The following is a 20,155-nucleotide window of genomic DNA, read 5'->3' as shown; positions in this document are numbered from 1 at the left end:
GTGGAGGGCACGTAATTACCAACGTAACTCCTCATAAAATAAAGATCAAACTTCAAGCTGGTAAGTTCTCGTTTAATCTTACTATTTTACTTCGGAGTCACGTGAGTGATTCCGTGAAGATTTAAAAGCTCTGTGATTTCATGCCGTGAGAAGCAAGTCTACACAACCACAACTGCTTCATTGACAGATGAGGGAAACATTCATAATGCATACAGACATGACATAGATTTAAAACATGCTGATGCTGTTTAATGAACAAGTAATAATAATAGTAACCCCTCTCAACCGGATGGAAACTATAAATAGAACCTAAAATAGAGTTGGCAAATACCCCTGGTCTGGCAATCGGTTATTATAAAATGTTTGGAAAGTTTGTTCGTTTGACCATGCTGCAGCCGTTAGGATGTGGTCCAGCGGAACGTAAATAACCCTTGCTGCTGATGTTGTAGCAGCCCTGGTGGAGTGAGATTTGAAAAATCAGTATCTACTCCTGCATAAATCAAACCTCGTTTTATCACCTGGAGATGGTCTGAACGGATACCTTCTTATAAAGTTTTTTGTAACTAACAAGCAGTGCTAGTTCAGAGCCTCAAAGGCTCTTGGTGACCTTGACGTATTGTTGTATATGTGTGCCCTCACATAACCGAAGGTCCCTGGGTATGCCATGAAACTAGTTTGAGACCCGACGCCCCTTCTGCTCTGCTTAATTAAATCATAAACATAGAATATTATATATATTATTTACAGATGTAATCATCCTGTCCAGTCGCAATTATGTAGCAACTGAACCCGTTGCACTGAAACCAGCGCCATGAGGATAACTACCTATGAGAGCCGGCCAAAGCTAAGGATGTAGCTGGAGCCCTCTGGTGAAGTAGTGTTAACACAATGTCAATATCCTATACTGCCCTGTACTTGTCCTGGGAGAACTTGTGTTAAAGATATCCTTTACAAACTCAATATCCGGGGTTGAAACCCGACAGAGTGGGTCCCGTTTGCTGCAGCAAATATGATGGGAAGGCACGTTGGACACAGTTAATGGCCCTATTACTCAATTATTGTCAAAAGACCATTTAAAAATGAACTCCAAGACGTCAGTAATCTGTACCGTCTCCTGAAGAACTATACTGCTTTTTTGGTTCTATCCCTGCACTCTGCAGTGAGCACAAACATGGATCGGTGTGACAACCCGATCCGTAGGAGCAGACTACTCAGAACCTGCAAGTCAATAAATTGATTTTATCATGCAGAGGCTGGTTTCCTGAGCCACAGGCTGAACCAGCAAAGTTTTGCTTTTAGAATAACCGTATACGGTTATATTATTATTCCTGACAAAAGCGAGAATCATGGCTACATAGGCCAGACAGCCAGTACAAAAACGTATAACGAGATCTTGCTGACTTTATTTCAAGACCCGATGAGGCAAAATGGAGGAAGACATAAAAGAACATTCCTCCTCCTTGTAGCGAGAATGTATCTTTCGCCACTGTTATGCCACATATTTTTGCAACCGGTGAATAAGCATGAAAGCAACATATCAATATTCGGCGTTTCATCGAACCATAATTTCATAAATATTTTGTGATCCAACACCCATTCTATGTTGTCATTGATCTGTACTTGATGATACACTGGTGGGAAACGAGATTAGGTAAATTATTACAGGATACTTTTACTTGATTGCACCCATGTGCCTAACATATGCCGCCACTATAGTGGATCAACTTGAAGTTGAGCATGCAGATTATGCATATTCGCTCAATAACCCATAGAATGCACCTAGTGTCTATAGATAGTTGATACCAATAACTGAGGAATTGGCAACTCATGCATATCTCCTCCACCTCCGAACTAGAGATGACATTCGTAATTTTCCACGTTAGAGCGCTTAGCATCAGTTTGTAATATAACTGAACTTTTACTGACCAAACTACTGGAGCAATGCTGAATACTGTTCGTCCATCATTGTGACTTTGGTAGCTTCAGCTGATAATAGCATAGGTCTGTTAACAATGACCTACATGGCACTTGAGAGGTTGCTACTTTGCACGATGCCAGTTCCCCCACTTGCACAGCCGAATCACAGCTACTATATTGCCAATTACTCTTGATGAATAGAAGGCTGCTTTATAACAACAAGGTTGTTACAGGTTTCTATTAACTACAATCTCTTGCTCCAGGGCGGAGTCATAGGTTAATTAATAGTTAAAGGTAAGTCCCAATGACCAACAAGTCTATTTGGTAACAACTTAAATTCACTGGATGGATGAGGCCCAATTTCACAAATATAGTTTGAGGCTGAAACAGTTGATTTTAGCAAAATACAGCGTTAGAATATCATCCAGACAAGACATAACAAGTGTTTTGAACTCTGAGTAGTCCAAGCACCGATTTTAGTAATTTGGTAAATACCCATGGTAAATAACTTAGCCCATTTTGCAATGCTTTACAGTTATCATCACAGTTATCATTGCCCCCCTCCTGATAATTTCAAATGTCTCCGGTGATCCTTGTAAATGGGAACTGCATAGAATGTATCTTTGAGATCCATATGAAAATCAGTTGTTAGTCAGTAACGAAGTTTCCTATTCGGAAAAGTTTATACAGCACAGGCGAGTTAAACGACATTCTCCATCATTAACATGTCTCCTGTCCAACCAGAGGAGACAATATTCTGGATTTAGTGTACACTAATATTACTGAAACCTACAAAGCCCTCCGCCTCCCCCATCTGGTTCAGTCTGACCACCTCGCTCTGTTCCTGCTCCCCAAATACACACCTCTCATCAGACGTGTGAAACCAACTGTGAGGACAGTGAAGGTTTGGCCTGAAGGGGCTGTCTCTGTACTACAGGAGCAGTTTCAGCAAACAGACTGGAGTCTGTTTGCCACTCAGGCCACCTTTGACTCTCAAGTGGCCATTAACACATACACCTCATCCGTTTTGGACTACATAAAATTCTGCACCGACAACGTCACAACCCACAAACAAATAAAGACCTTCCCTAATCAGAAGTCGTGGATGAGCAGAGAGGTCAGACTCTTGCTGAAGGCTTGCGATGCCGCTTTTAGATCTGGCAACGCCGAGGGATACAGCTCATCCAGGGCCAACCTGAAAAAGGGAATCAGGAGCGCAAAACTCAAATACAAACGGCAGATCGAGGAGCATTTTCAAAACAACTCCGACCCCAGACCCATGTGGCAAGGCATCAAGTCCATTGCCGACTACAATAAAGTTAACACCCCCCAGACAACGCCTCCCTTCCTGATGAGCTAAACTACTTCTATGCTCGCTTTGATCGGGACAACAAAACACCAGCCATCAAAGCTGCCCCACCCACGAATGAACAACCCCTCAGTCTCTCCACCTCTGCTGTACAAGGCGCACTGAGCAAAGTGAATGAGCACAAAGCTGCCGGCCCCGATGGCATCCCCGGGCGTGTGCTCAGGGCATGTGCTGGACAACTATCCCTGGTCATCACTGACATTTTCAATCTGTCACTGGCCCAGGGTGTCGTCCCTACTTGCCTCAAGGCCTCAACCATTGTGCCAGTGCCCAAACAGTCAGCGTCAGGGAGTCTCAATGACTTTCGCCCAGTGGCACTCACCCCCGTCATCGCGAAGTGCTTTGAGCGACTGATCTTGGCTCACCTCAAAGCCAGCCTCCCTCCCACACTGGACCCCCATCAGTTTGCCTACCGGCCCAACAGGTCTACAGAGGACGCCATATCTGCGGCCCTACACTCTGCCCTGGCCCACCTGGACAACAACAACTCCTACATCAGGTTGTTGTTCATCGACCAGCTCCGCATTTAATACTGTCATCCCCGCCAGTTTGATCACCAAACTCAGCGGACTTGGCATCACCACCTCCCTCTGCAATTGGACACTGGATTTCCTCACCAACAGACCCCAGTCTGTTAGGATCAACAACCTCACCTTCTCCACTCTGACATTGAACACCGGCGTGCCACAGGGCTGTGTGCTCAGCCCTCTCCTCTACTCCCTCTTCACCCATGACTGCGTCCCTATGTATGGCTCCAACGCCATCATAAAATTTGCCGATGACACCATGGTGGTAGGACTGATCAGGGACAATAACGAATCAGCCTATAGGGAGGAGGTCCAGAACTTGGCAGCCTGGTGTACCAATAATAACCTCGTACTCAACTCAAAGAAGATGAGGGAAATCATTGTTGACTTCAGGAAAACCAGAGGTGGCAGACATACCCCCATCCACATAAACGGGACTGAGGTGGAGCGCGTCTCCAACTACAAATTCCTCGGGGTACATATCTCGGAGGATCTGTCCTGGTCCCTCAATACCACCAAACTGATCAAAAAGGCGCAGCAGCGCCTCTACTTTCTGAGGAGGCTTAAGAAAGTTCACCTGTCCCCCCAGATCCTGTCCAACTTCTACCGCTGTACCATCAAAAGCATCCTGACCACTTGCTTCACGGTATGGTACAGCAGCTGCACAACAGCTGACAGGAAGGCACTGCAACGGGTGGTAAAAACTGCTCAGCACATCATCGGTGCCCCGCTTCCTGCCATGATGCCTTGAGCAGGTTGGGTGAGTGGGCAGATGCAGTTTAATGTGGATAAATGTGAGGTCATCCACTTTGCTGGCAAGAACAGGAAGGCAGATTATTATCTAAATGGTGTCAAGTTAAAAATAAAAGGGGAAGTATGACGAGATCTGGGTGTCCTTGTTCATCAGTCACTGAAAGTAAGCATGCAGATACAGCAGGCAGTGAAGAAAGCTAATGCCATATAGGGGCAAAGAGGTGCTTCTGCAGTTGTACAGGGCCATAGTGAGACCACACCTGGAGTATTGTGTGCAGTTTTGGTCTCCAAATCTGAGGAAGGACATTCTTGCTATTGAGTGAGTGCAGCGTAGGTTCACAAGATGAATTCCCTGGATGGCAGGACTGTCATATGTTATATAAGGTTATTAAGGAATTGGATATGCTGGAGGCAGGAAACATGTTTCTGATTTTGGGGGAGTCCAGAACCAGGGGCGCCACAGTTTAAGAATAAGGGGTTGGCCATTTAGATGAGGAAAAACTTTTTCACCCAGAGAGTTGTGAATCTGTGGAATTCTCTGCCTCAAAGGGCAGTGGAAGCCAATTCTCTGGATGCTTTCAAGAGAGAGTTAGATGGAGCTCTTAAAGATAGCAGATTCAAGGGATAGGGGGAGTAGGCAGAAACGGGGTACTGATTGCGGATGATCAGCCATGATCACAGTGAATGGCGGTACTGGCTTGAAGGGCCGAATGGACTACTCCTGCACCTATTGTCTATTGTCACCTAAAATATGTGCTTAAGGAAATGGAAAGCTTCAATCTTGTATTTATGTTGGCTACTCTATGGAAATCTTGTGCAATTTGTACAGGATGTTTTCATCTCTGATAATGATCTAGTACAAGAAACAATTGTCCTCTTTGTAAAAAGAAAACACCTTGGTATGAGTATAGAAGATGGATTGTGCTATTGAATTGTGCTTTTTAAAAATAAATCTGTAGAGCATTGTTTCATGTAGATGTTGATATATGTGACAATTTCTCAGATTCCAGGACTGTTAAATGTGCTTCAAACATTCAATAAAGAGGAAGCAATCCTGTTCTCAGGTGGGGAATTGAATTAAATTCAGGTTGCAAATGCGTGACTTATGGGGCAGTTCAGCACGCAAACAAGTGGCCATAATATTTTAAATGATAAAATTCAGATGTCAGACGTGTGTGCATATGTTTGTTCCTATGGAAGGCACTACTTGTGTGCACTTTCTCCCCACTTTTAATGCTTGTTCTCTCTCGTAAGTCTTGTGTGTTTTTGATTCCATTCATTCCAATGCTGTGGAGACATGAATACCAGTTGGAGTGATTTATGTGTCGTTAATAATTAAGTCGACTTAAGGATGTCGAGAAAAACGGAAGATAGACACATAAAGCTGGAGCAGGTCAAACAGCATCTCTGGAGAAAACGAATGGGTGACGTTTTGGGTCGAGACCCTTCTGACCCGCTGAGTTACTCCAGCTTTTCATGTATATCTTCGGTTTTGCAAAACAAAATAACAATGAGCAAGGAAACGATCCACTGTCGGCTGTGGACTAGGTGAAAACGAGTTATACAGACAATGAAACTCACCAGGACGACAGTGAAAATGGTACAATGACTAGAGTGGGGGAGGGATAGAGAGAGAGAGGATGAAAGGGTTACTTGAAGTTACTTATATCCTATCCTCTTTCATTGCAAGATGTTGACTTTTATACCTAGTCCCAACCCACATCAGCATGCAAATGACCAGAATTAGCCGAAGGTTTAAGACCTGATCCTGCCCTCGTGCCCTCACCCACCACAGCATATCTCCACAGTGATTACCCCTTAGCCATTTAACCCCTGGCTCTGGACCCTCCGATCTTACCCTGTGTTGGAAAGCTAAATGGAAAAGACCTTTCTGTTCCATCAAACTTCTCGACCCGAAACGTCGCCTATTCATTCTCTCCATAGATGCTGCCTCACCCGCTGAGTTTCTCCAGCATTTTTTTGTCTATCTTCGATTTTTCTAACATCTGCAGTTCTTTCTTAAAACAATAGGATATTTCTCAGCTGAAAAAGAACTAAAGTAGAAGTGAAAGGTGGGCCATATAATCACCTAAACATTTAATAATATTTTGCACCTTCCCATTTCATCACAATAATCACTGTTCTTCTGATGCCCAAAGATCACTTGTTCTCAGCCTTGAATTATCCTCAAGAAACAAACACCCACAGGCCTCAGAGGCAGAGAATTACAACTGTTTACAACAAGCAGGATGAGGCTTATGAGTGTTCTGCATTAGTAAGCCGTGTATCCTTAAGAGCCTGTCCCACTTAGGAGACCTCCACAGCATCCTCTGGTGATTTTGCCCGCCACCCATGGTCGCTGCAAGGTCGCCATGAGGTCACAGGAGGTTTTGGTCACTCTTCCTAATGGTCGAAAGTGGTTTCCGCATGGTCGAGGCTTCATCTAGGTTGCTGCTTTTTCCCCCATCATGATTAAAACCGGCCTCGACTAAAAATAGGTCGCCATTTGGTCGAAGGGCAGTGAAGTGGGTCGCTATTTACTTACAGGCAGTCGAAAGCAGCCGTAGGCAATCTCTTTCGCTGACCAGCTATTTTGATTGGCTCCTTGGAGTTTCACGACCCAGAAGACCCACCGGTACGTAAAATGCCCGCTAACTTTATTACACTTCTTAATGATGCATCAGTGTAAACACTGGAAAATGGCAGTAAACTACTGGAGGTTGCCTAGCCTTTGAAGTTAGATAAGCTCAGTGTGTTCACACTGGAAAAGATTAGGCATTCTATTTCAGCCAAGCAGTGGTCTGCATGTGTACATTTCTTAATAGTGTGCTTCTGGGACTCTTGGTGATTGTCTTTGCCGTAAATCAAATCATCCCAAACAATAGAAATAGGACGGAAATGTAATATCGTAAACCCTTGTTATAACGGGCCATAGATGGGGAATGGCATCTATTATTGCTGATTGTCCGCTATAACCGAGTAAACTATTGTTGTATAAGTAGTAGAAACAAACGAATGTAGTAGCTGGTCAATACACAAAAGGCAGCACCAAGTGGCAATTGTAGGTGTAAATTGTCCCTAGTTTGTGTAGGACAGTGTTAATGTGTGGGGATCACTGGTCGGTGCGGACTCGGTGGGCCGAAGGGCCTGTTTCCGCGCTGTATCTCTAAACTAAACGCATAACCAAAATCCGATATAAAGAGGTCTATTATGACTGTACCCTGATTATCACACATTCTATTGTATAAACATTGACTTTACAGCCATTGAAAATAGAAAGTCAAAGTCAAAATAATTTTTTTCCGTCACATGCACCCAACGGTGCAGTGAAATGAATTTGCCAGCAGCGATACGCTTAAGAGGAACAAACAATACACAATAAGATTTAACACAAACACCCACCACAGCATTCTTCACTGTGGTGGAAGGCAACAAAGTTCAGCCAGTCCTCCTCTGTTCATCGGTGGTCGGGGCCATAACCCTCCGTAGTAGCCGCTACGGACGGCCCAATGTGCAGGCCCTCTCATCGGGATGAACAAACTCCGACGTTGGGACGGTCAAACACACTCCGCGGCTTGGAGGTCCCGAATTGGCACTTTCCTACCGGAGACCGCGGCTTCAGGATATTATAGGCCACAGGCCAGAGGTCGGAGCTCATCGTTAGTGATCCCCGGCAAGGGATCCCAAACTCCGGACGGTAAGTCCACGCTCTGCCCACAGCTAGAAGCTCCGCAGACCACAGCCCCATGATGCCAAAGCCACCAGGCCAGCGATCGGACCACTCCCCTCTGGCCACCCCCGGCAAGGGTTCGCCCGCTCCGCGATGGAAAAATCGACACTGCGCCTGCCGCTCTAATCCAAGCTGTTAGGCCATGAGGGAGGCGACATGGAAAAATTTGCCTCTCCGTCGAGTAGGCGACCGAAAGCGGTTTCCCCCCCCCACCACCACCCCCCACACAACACACACCAAGAGACACATAAACTACATTAGACACACCAAAAAAAACAAAAAAGTAGAAATAACGAACACGTTGCTGGCAGGGCAGCCGACTCACAGCACCCCCACCGACCAATGTCCCTACCTACCTTCCATCCCCTCTCACCCTCAAAGTTGCCGCTCTATCTTTATACTCTAATGCCTTCAATGTCTCCTTTAGAACGTCTGCTCAAGCGTGCAGAAGGCCCTTTACGAGGTGGAAGAATTGGAGCGGTTGCTCAACCAGAAAGTGAAGTCTCAGGAGAAGTATATCAACCATCTGCGTGAGAAGGTGAAGGGAACTAAACGCTCACTCAGGCAGGTGAAGAAAGAGAGCATGCGGGAAGCAATGCTCATGAAACAGCAGCAGAACAAGTAAAGAGGAAAGTTGAACGCAAAGCAGGACACTGGCAAACCGATCCTGAAACCAGTCAAGAAACCAGTCAACCACAACCTGTAACGTTCCAGACTCACTGGATGTAACGGTCTGTAAGTTAGAGTTGAAATGCTTCCATGCATTTCACATAGAAACACACGGAAACTACCTACACTATAACAGCAATCTATTCTCAGTAACATTGTAGTTGTGTGAACTAGAAAAATATGGTTGTGTAGCTTGGCTTTAACATTTGCGTTATATTTCTCAGCCAATTTAAGTTTATTTTCTGTTTACAGCAAGAGTAATTGAGTTTTGATAGAAGCAAGTTGAAACAGGCATGGGACCCAATGCAGAAAACTGGTGGAAACTTCTCTGCAGTGATTGGCAAGTTGGCAAAACTTTGGCAAGGTTCCACAAGGAAGCAATGTTGACGTGGAAAATAGAACAACCTGTGCCAAGGCAGGAATTCATGATGTATTGGGAGGAAACATTTATTAGTAAGAGCAGCTTTTACTAATAATCCTGTCTACACTTTACTGACCAGTTGAACATTTAATGCAGGCATTTAGTCTCGTCAAAAAACAAAAATACTATTTCAGCAGATAGAATTTCTCACAAAACAAACTAAATGGTTTGTTAAATGTATTCTCTAGTTCCAGCATTGATGGACTCACTTCATTGGAAGTTGAAGCAAAACCATCAGTTTGGTTCATTCTTTGGAAACATTTTAAATTCATGGATAAAAACAGACTAATGATATTTAAAACACAGAAATTGCAGATGATGCACAATAGCATATCTTGTAACTCACTTTAGTTGTCTTGTAGTGATAGAGTAATAGAGATACAGCACGGAAAGATGCCCTTCGGCCCACCGAGTTCATGCTGACCCCATCAACCACCCAATTACAGTAAACTTACATTAATCCCATGTTTTATTCTCATTAATTCCCCTGATTCAAAGTAAAAAAACTAAGACTAAAATGTTCTAATGATAAAACAGCCTGGAAAGCTCATTAAGCAGGTAAAAACACCTCAGGCATTTAAGCCTTTCATTAATACTGAGTCCATTGCTAATTATGCTGTAATTTGGTTTAACTGCATTGAAAGATTTCACAGAGTGCCGGAGTAGCTCAGGGGGTCAGGCGGCATCTCAGGAGAACATGGATAGGTGACATTCCAGAACTGAAACATCGCCTGTCCATGTCGCCTGAGATGTTGCCTGACCCACTGAGCTACTCTAGCACTCTGTCATTTTAGCAAACCAGAATCTGCAGTTCCTGGTTTCTTCATTGAAAGATTGTTTTTTTTTCAAATATAAATGGTTAATTTGAATCACCATCACCAGCAGTCCATTTTATAAAGTTAGTGTTCAGACATCCAGGACCACTTTCCATTAGGAGTTTGCAATGCTTTGAATCACAATTTCTTTTGTTTAGCTGGAATAGACTGTGCGTTTTTCTGTGTGGGATGGTTTGGGAATATTGCTTCATGCCATGATTAACCAATAAATATATAATTTCTGTAGAGAGAAGGTGTACCACTCATTAAACTCAGTAACTTGTGAGAAGAGTGTTATTTTTCATTTGTGTGAGAATTTTGTATGATTTGCTGAACTCTTAATAATGATTTTTTGCGCATATTTTGCACAGGTTTAGAAATATTACAGAACATGATCTCTGTCAAAATGTTCTAACATTTATTTTCTGGCATTTTGATTTTAAAATTCGCTCTCTTCAGATTCATTACAAATTGAATGGAGAATATTGGCATGGGGGAGGTTCAAACTGTGGTACGGATTTAGCCACATCATGAACAGTAAGATTCATATTCCTCACACCGTAAGCCCCTGCATCAAAAATAAGTGATATGTGGAGGTGGGGTGGGGGGCCTGTCCACAAGTGGCTAAGAAAAACCCAGTGCTTTAACACATCATGGATGGTTAGATACAGGGGTGGAAGTTTTATAGTTCATGTTCATAAATTCTAGTAGCAGAGTTGGGGCATTTGGCCCATCAACTCCACTCCACCATTCAATTGTGGCTGATCGATCTTTCTCTCTCAACCCTATTCTCCTGTTTTTGCCCCATAACCCCTGACAAATCAAGTAATAGTAATCAAACTTAATAGGACCCTGAGGGTAATTTTATTTTACACAGAGGGTGGTGGGTATATGGAACAAGCTGCCAGAGGAGGTAGTTGAGGCAAGTACAATAATAACATTTCATAGATACTTGGATAAGGTACAAGAATAGGAAAGGTTTAGAGGGATATGAGCCAAATGCTGGCAGGTGGGACTAGCATAGATGGGGCATTTTGGTCTTCACATGACATGATTGTCATAAGGTCATAAGTAATAGGAGTAGAATTAAGCCATTCGGCCCATCAAGTCTACTCCACCATTCAATCATTGCTGATCTATCTCTACCTCCTAACTACATTCTCCTACCTTCTGCCCATCGCCCCTCCCACCCGTACTAATCAAGAATCTATCTATCTTTGCCTTACAAATATCCACTGACGTCCTCCACAGCCTTCTGTAGCAACAAAATACCACAGATTCACCACGCTCCGACTAAAGATGTGGCTGCAAATTGTGTCTCACATCCTTCGATATTTTAATAAACAATCTAACTCCTATGTTTATAACTTGCTTGTGTAAGTCTTAAGAAGGGTCTCACCCATTTCTTCTCTCCAGTGATACTGCCTGTCCTGCTGAGTTACTCCAGCATTGTGTGCCCACCAAGGATCTGTAGATGCTGGTTTACAACAAAGATAGGCACAAAAAGCTGGAGTAACGCAGCGGGTCAGGTAGCATTTCTGGAGGAAATGTTCTCGACCCAAAACGTCACCTATTCCTTTATCCAGAGATGCTGTCTGACCCACAGAGTTACTTGAACTTTTTGCCTAGCAGTCTCACATTCTGGTTGGACCAGTCAAGAAGAAAAGATAATCCGGAACATAACTTGCTGACAAAGGTGCCAGCAATGGAAATATAGTTACTAAAACAGGAATATAATAGTAAGATTAAAGAACTTACCAGTTTGAAGTTTGATCTTTATTTTATGAGGAGTTACATTGGTGATTATGTGATGACCCCACCAGTCCGCATGCGCGTCAATCTTCAAAGCAGCGGTGTGAAATCACAGGTAACAGTAATTGAAGTAACATAGTAAGATCAGAAACCTAGAATTACCAGATGACCTTTGTGAGAGAGGGTTGGGAGTGGAGGGCACGTAATTACCAATGTAACTCCTCATAAAATAAAGATCAAACTTCAAGCTGGTAAGTTCTCGTTTAATCTTACTATTTTACTTCGGAGTCACGTGAGTGATTCTGTGAAGGTTTAAAAGCTCTGTGATTTCATGCCGTGAGAAGCAAGTCTACACAACCACAACTGCTTCATTGACAGATGAGGGAAACATTCATAATGCATACAGACACTACATAGATTTAAAACATGCTGATGCTGTTTAATAAACAAGTAATAATTCGTAACGAGTCTGAAGAAGGGTTTCGGCCCGAAACGTCGCCTATTTCCTTCGCTCCATAGATGCTGCTGCACCCGCTGAGTTTCCCCAGCAATTTTGTGTACCACCAATAATAATAGTAACCCCTCTCATCCGGAGGGAAACTATAAATAGAACCTAAAATAGAGTTGGCAAATACCCCTGGTCTGGCAATCGGTTATTATAAAATGTTTGGAAAGTTTGTTCGTTTGACCATGCTGCAGCCGTTAGGATGTGGTCCAGCGGAACGTAAATAACCCTTGCTGCTGATGTTGTAGCAGCCCTGGTGGAGTGAGATTTGAAAAATCAGTATCTACTCCTGCATAAATCAAACCTCGTTTTATCACCTGGAGATGGTCTGAACGGATACCTTCTTATAAAGTTTTTTGTAACTAACAAGCAGTGCTAGTTCAGAGCCTCAAAGGCTCTTGGTGACCTTGACGTATTGTTGTATATGTGTGCCCTCACATAACCGAAGGTCCCTGGGTATGCCATGAAACTAGTTTGAGACCCTACGCCCCTACTACTCTGCTTAATTAAATCATAAACATACAATATTATATATATTATTTACAGATGTAATCATCCTGTCCAGTCGCAATTATGTAGCAACTGAACCCGTTGCACTGAAACCAGCACCATGAGGATAACTACCTATGAGAGCCTGCCAAAGCTAAGGTTGTAGCTGGAGCCCTCTGGTGAAGTAGTGTTAACACAATGTCAATATCCCATACTGCCCTGTACTTGTCCTGGGAGAACTTGTGTTAAAGATATCCTTTACAAACTCAATATCCGGGGTTGAAACCTGACAGAGTGGGTCCCGTTTGCTGCAGCAAATATGATGGGAAGGCACGTTGGGCACAGTTAATGGCCCTATAACTCAATTATTGTCAAAAGACCATTTAAAAATGAACTCCAAGACGTCAGTAATCTGTACCGTCTGCTGAAGAACTATACTGCTTTTTTGGTTCTATCCCTGCACTCTGTAGTGAGCACAAACATGGATCGGTGTGACAACCCGATCCGTAGGAGCAGTCTACTCAGAACCTGCAAGTCAATAAATTGATTTTATCATGCAGAGGCTGGTTTCCTGAGCCACAGGCTGAACCAGCAAAGTTTTACGTTTAGAATAACCATATACGGTTATATTATTATTCCTGACAAAAGCAAGAATCATGGCTACATAGGCCAGACAGCCAGTACAAAAACGTATAAAGAGATCTTGCTGACTTTATTTCAAGACCGATGAGGCAAAATGGAGGAAGACATAAAAGAACATTCCTCCTCCTTGTAGCGAGAATGTATCTTTCGCCACTGTTATGCCACATATTTTTGCAACCGGTGAATAAGCATGAAAGCAACATATCGATATTCGGCGTTTCATCGAACCATAATTTCATAAATATTTTGTGATCCAACACCCATTCTGTGTTGTCATTGATCTGTACTTGATGATACACCGGTGGGAAACGAGATTAGGTAAATTATTACAGGATACTTTTACTTGATTGCACCCATGTGCCTAACATATGCCGCCACTATAGTGGATCAACTTGAAGTTGAGCATGCAGATTATGCATATTCGCTCAATAACCCATAGAATGCACCTAGTGTCTATAGAAAGTTGATACCAATAACTGAGGAATTGGCAACTCATGCATATCTCCTCTACCTCCGAACTAGAGATGACATTCGTAATTTTCCACGTTAGAGCCCTTAGCATCAGTTTGTAATATAACTGAACTTTTACTGACCAAACTACTGGAGCAATGCTGAATACTGTTCGTCCATCATTGTGACTTTGGTAGCTTCAGCTGATAATAGCATAGGTCTGTTAACAATGACCTACATGGCACTTGAGAGCTTGCTACTTTGCACGATGCCAGTTCTCCCACTTGCACAGCCGAATCACAGCTACTATATTGCCAATTACTCATGATGAATAGAAGGCTGCTTTATAACAACAAGGTTGTTACAGGTTTCTATTAACTCCAATCTCTTGCTCCAGGGCGGAGTCATAGGTTAATTAATAGTTAAAGGTAAGTCCCAATGACCAACAAGTCTATTTGGTAACAACTTAAATTCACTGGATGGATGAGGCCCAATGTCACAAATATAGTTTGAGGCTGAAACAGTTGATTTTAGCAAAATACAGCGTTAGAATATCTTCCAGACAAGACATAACAAGTGTTTTGAACTCTGAGTAGTCCAAGCACCGATTTTAGTAATTTGGTAAATAACCACGGTAAATAACTTAGCCCATTTTGCAATGCTTTACAGTTATCATCACAGTTATCATTGCCCCCCTCCTGATAATTTCAAATGTCTCCGGTGATCCTTGTAAATGGGAACTGCATAGAATGTATCTTTGAGATCCATATGAAAATCAGTTGTTAGTCAGTAACGAAGTTTCCTATTCGGAAAAGTGTATACAGCACAGGCGAGTTAAACGACATTCTCCATCATTAACATGTCTCCTGTCCAACCAGAGGAGACAATATTCTGGATTTAGTGTACACTAATATTACTGAAGCCTACAAAGCCCTCCCCCTCCCCCACCTGGTTCAATCTGACCACCTCTCTCTGTTCCTGCTCCCCAAATACACACCTCTCATCAGACGTGTGAAACCAACCGTGAGGACAGTGAAGGTTTGGCCTGAAGGGGCTGTCTCTACTACAGGAGCAGTTTCAGCAAACAGACTGGAGTCTGTTTGCCACTCAGGCCACCTTTGACTCTCAAGTGGACATTAACACATACACCTCATCCGTTTTGGACTACATAAAATTCTGCACCGACAACGTCACAACCCACAAACAAATAAAGACCTTCCCTAATCAGAAGTCGTGGATGAGCAGAGAGGTCAGACTCTTGCTGAAGGCTCACGATGCCGCTTTTAGATCTGGCAACGCCGAGGGATACAGCTCATCCAGGGCCAACCTGAAAAAGGGAATCAGGAGCGCAAAACTCAAATGCAAACGGCAGATCGAGGAGCATTTTCAAAACAACTCCGACCCCAGACCCATGTGGCAAGGCATCAAGTCCATTGCCGACTACAATAAAGTTAACACCCCCCAGACAACGCCTCCCTTCCTGATGAGCTAAACTACTTCTATGCTCGCTTTGATCGGGACAACAAAACACCAGCCATCAAAGCTGCCCCACCCCCGAATGAACAACCTCTCAGTCTCTCCTCCTCTGCTGTACAAGGCGCACTGAGCAAAGTGAATGAGCACAAAGCTGCCGGCCCCGATGGCATCCCCGGGCGTGTGCTCAGGGCATGTGCTGGACAACTATCCCTGGTCTTCACTGACATTTTCAATCTGTCACTGGCCCAGGGTGTCGTCCCTACTTGCCTCAAGACCTCAACCATTGTGCTAGTGCCCAAACAGTCAGCGTCAGGGAGTCTCAATGACTTTCGCCCAGTGGCACTCACCCCCGTCATCGCGAAGTGCTTTGAGCGACTGATCTTGGCTCACCTCAAAGCCAGCCTCCCTCCCACACTGGACCCCCATCAGTTTGCCTACCGGCCCAACAGGTCTACAGAGGACGCCATATCTGCGGCCCTACACTCTGCCCTGGCCCACCAGGACAACAACAACTCCTACATCAGGTTGTTGTTCATCGACCAGCTCCGCATTTAATACTGTCATCCCCGCCAGTTTGATCACCAAACTCAGCGGACTTGGCATCACCACCTCCCTCTGCAATTGGACACTGGATGTCCTCACCAACAGACCCCAGTCTGTTAGGATCAACAACCTCACCTTCTCCACTCATACATTGCGTCCCTATGTATGGCTCCAACGCCAACATAAAATTTGCCGATATCACCATGGTGGTAGGACTGATCAGGGACAATAACGAATCAGCCTATAGGGAGGAGGTCCAGAACTTGGCAGCCTGGTGTACCAATAATAACCTCGTACTCAACTCAAAGAAGATGAGGGAAATCATTGTTGACTTCAGGAAGACCAGAGGTGGCAGACATACCCCCATCCACATAAACGGGACTGAGGTGGAGCGCGTCTCCAATTACAAATTCCTCGGGGTACATATCTCAGAGGATCTGTCCTGGTCCCTCAATACCACCAAACTGATCAAAAAGGCGCAGCAGCGCCTCTACTTTCTGAGGAGGCTTAAGAAAGTTCACCTGTCCCCCCAGATCCTGTCCAACTTCTACCGCTGTACCATCAAAAGCATCCTGACCACTTGCTTCACGGTATGGTACAGCAGCTGCACAACAGCTGACAGGAAGGCACTGCAACGGGTGGTAAAAACTGCTCAGCACATCATCGGTGCCCCGCTCCCTGCCATGATGCCTTGAGCAGGTTGGGTGAGTGGGCAGATGCAGTTTAATGTGGATAAATGTGAGGTCATCCACTTTGCTGGCAAGAACAGGAAGGCAGATTATTATCTAAATGGTGTCAAGTTAAAAATAAAAGGGGAAGTATGACGAGATCTGGGTGTCCTTGTTCATCAGTCACTGAAAGTAAGCATGCAGATACAGCAGGCAGTGAAGAAAGCTAATGCCATATAGGGGCAAAGAGGTGCTTCTGCAGTTGTACAGGGCCATAGTGAGACCACACCTGGAGTATTGTGTGCAGTTTTGGTCTCCAAATCTGAGGAAGGACATTCTTGCTATTGAGTGAGTGCAGCGTAGGTTCACAAGATGAATTCCCTGGATGGCAGGACTGTCATATGTTATATAAGGTTATTAAGGAATTGGATATGCTGGAGGCAGGAAACATGTTTCTGATTTTGGGGGAGTCCAGAACCAGGGGCGCCACAGTTTAAGAATAAGGGGTTGGCCATTTAGATGAGGAAAAACTTTTTCACCCAGAGAGTTGTGAATCTGTGGAATTCTCTGCCTCAAAGGGCAGTGGAAGCCAATTCTCTGGATGCTTTCAAGAGAGAGTTAGATGGAGCTCTTAAAGATAGCAGATTCAAGGGATAGGGGGAGTAGGCAGAAACGGGGTACTGATTGCGGATGATCAGCCATGATCACAGTGAATGGCGGTACTGGCTTGAAGGGCCGAATGGACTACTCCTGCACCTATTGTCTATTGTCACTTAAAATATGTGCTTAAGGAAATGGAAAGCTTCAATCTTGTATTTATGTTGGCTACTCTATGGAAATCTTGTGCAATTTGTACAGGATGTTTTCATCTCTGATAATGATCTAGTACAAGAAACAATTGTCCTCTTTGTAAAAAGAAAACACCTTGGTATGAGTATAGAAGATGGATTGTGCTATTGAATTGTGCTTTTTAAAAATAAATCTGTAGAGCATTGTTTCATGTAGATGTTGATATATGTGACAATTTCTCAGATTCCAGGACTGTTAAATGTGCTTCAAACATTCAATAAAGAGGAAGCAATCCTGTTCTCAGGTGGGGAATTGAATTAAATTCAGGTTGCAAATGCGTGACTTATGGGGCAGTTCAGCACACAAACAAGTGGCCATAATATTTTAAATGATAAAATTCAGATGTCAGACGTGTGTGCATATGTTTGTTCCTATGGAAGGCACTACTTGTGTGCACTTTCTCCCCACTTTTAATGCTTGTTCTCTCTCGTAAGTCTTGTGTGTTTTTGATTCCATTCATTCCAATGCTGTGGAGACATGAATACCAGTTGGAGTGATTTATGTGTCGTTAATAATTAAGTCGACTTAAGGATGTCGAGAAAAACGGAAGATAGACACATAAAGCTGGAGCAGGTCAAACAGCATCTCTGGAGAAAACGAATGGGTGACGTTTTGGGTCGAGACCCTTCTGACCCGCTGAGTTACTCCAGCTTTTCATGTATATCTTCGGTTTTGCAAAAAAAAAATAACAATGAGCAAGGAAACGATCCACTGTCGGCTGTGGACTAGGTGAAAACGAGTTATACAGACAATGAAACTCACCAGGACGACAGTGAAAATGGTACAATGACTAGAGTGGGGGAGGGATAGAGAGAGAGAGGATGAAAGGGTTACTTGAAGTTACTTATATCCTATCCTCTTTCATTGCAAGATGTTGACTTTTATACCTAGTCCCAACCCACATCAGCATGCAAATGACCAGAATTAGCCGAAGGTTTAAGACCTGATCCTGCCCTCATGCCCTCACCCACCACAGCATATCTCCACAGTGATTACCCCTTAACCATTTAACCCCTGGCTCTGGACCCTCCGATCTTACCCTGTGTTGGAGAGCTAAATGGAAAAGACCTTTCTGTTCCATCAAACTTCTTGACCCGAAACGTCGCCTATTCATTCTCTCCATAGATGCTGCCTCACCCGCTGAGTTTCTCCAGCATTTTTTGTCTATCTTCGATTTTTCTAACATCTGCAGTTCTTTCTTAAAACAATAGGATATTTCTCAGCTGAAAAAGAACTAAAGTAGAAGTGAAAGGTGGGCCATATAATCACCTAAACATTTAATAATATTTTGCACCTTCCCATTTCATCACAATAATCACTGTTCTTCTGATGCCCAAAGATCACTTGTTCTCAGCCTTAAATTATCCTCAAGAAACAAACACCCACAGGCCTCAGAGGCAGAGAATTACAACTGTTTACAACAAGCAGGATGAGGCTTATGAGTGTTCTGCATTAGTAAGCCGTGTATCCTTAAGAGCCTGTCCCACTTAGGAGACCTCCACAGCATCCTCTGGTGACTTTGCCCGCCACCCATGGTCGCTGCAAGGTCGCCATGAGGTCACAGGAGGTTTTGGTCACTCTTCCTAATGGTCGAAAGTGGTTTCCGCATGGTCGAGGCTTCATCTAGGTTGCTGCTTTTTCCCCCATCATGATTAAAAGCGGCCTCGACTAAAAATAGGTCGCCGTTTGGTCGAAGGGCAGTGGAGTGGGGTCGCTATTTACTTACAGGCAGTCGAAAGCAGCCGTAGGCAATCTCCTTCGCTGACCAGCTATTTTGATTGGCTCCTTGGAGTTTCACGACCCAGAAGACCCACCGGTACGTAAAATGCCTGCTAACTTTATTACACTTCTTAATGATGCATCAGTGTAAACACTGGAAAATGGCAGTAAACTACTGGAGGTTGCCTAGCCTTTGAAGTTAGATAAGCTCAGTGTGTTCACACTGGAAAAGATTAGGCATTCTATTTCAGCCAAGCAGTGGTCTGCATGTGTACATTTCTTAATAGTGTGCTTCTGGGACTCTTGGTGATTGTCTTTGCCGTAAATCAAATCATCCCAAACAATAGAAATAGGACGGAAATGTAATATCGTAAACCCTTGTTATAACGGGCCATAGATGGGGAATGGCATCTATTATTGCTGATTGTCCGCTATAACCGAGTAAACTATTGTTGTATAAGTAGTAGAAACAAACGAATGTAGTAGCTGGTCAATACACAAAAGGCAGCACCAAGTGGCAATTGTAGGTGTAAATTGTCCCTAGTTTGTGTAGGACAGTGTTAATGTGTGGGGATCACTGGTCGGTGCGGACTCGGTGGGCCGAAGGGCCTGTTTCCGCGCTGTATCTCTAAACTAAACTAAACGCATAACCAAAATCCGATATAAAGAGGTCTATTATGACTGTACCCTGATTATCACACATTCTATTGTATAAACATTGACTTTACAGCCATTGAAAATAGAAAGTCAAAGTCAAAATAATTTTTTTCCGTCACATGCACCCAACGGTGCAGTGAAATGAATTTGCCAGCAGCGATACGCTTAAGAGGAACATACAATACACAATAAGATTTAACACAA

Source organism: Amblyraja radiata, chromosome 18, assembly GCF_010909765.2.
Source record: "Amblyraja radiata isolate CabotCenter1 chromosome 18, sAmbRad1.1.pri, whole genome shotgun sequence".
Classification (NCBI taxonomy): Eukaryota; Metazoa; Chordata; class Chondrichthyes; order Rajiformes; family Rajidae; genus Amblyraja; species Amblyraja radiata.
This window is presented reverse-complemented; position numbering follows the sequence as displayed.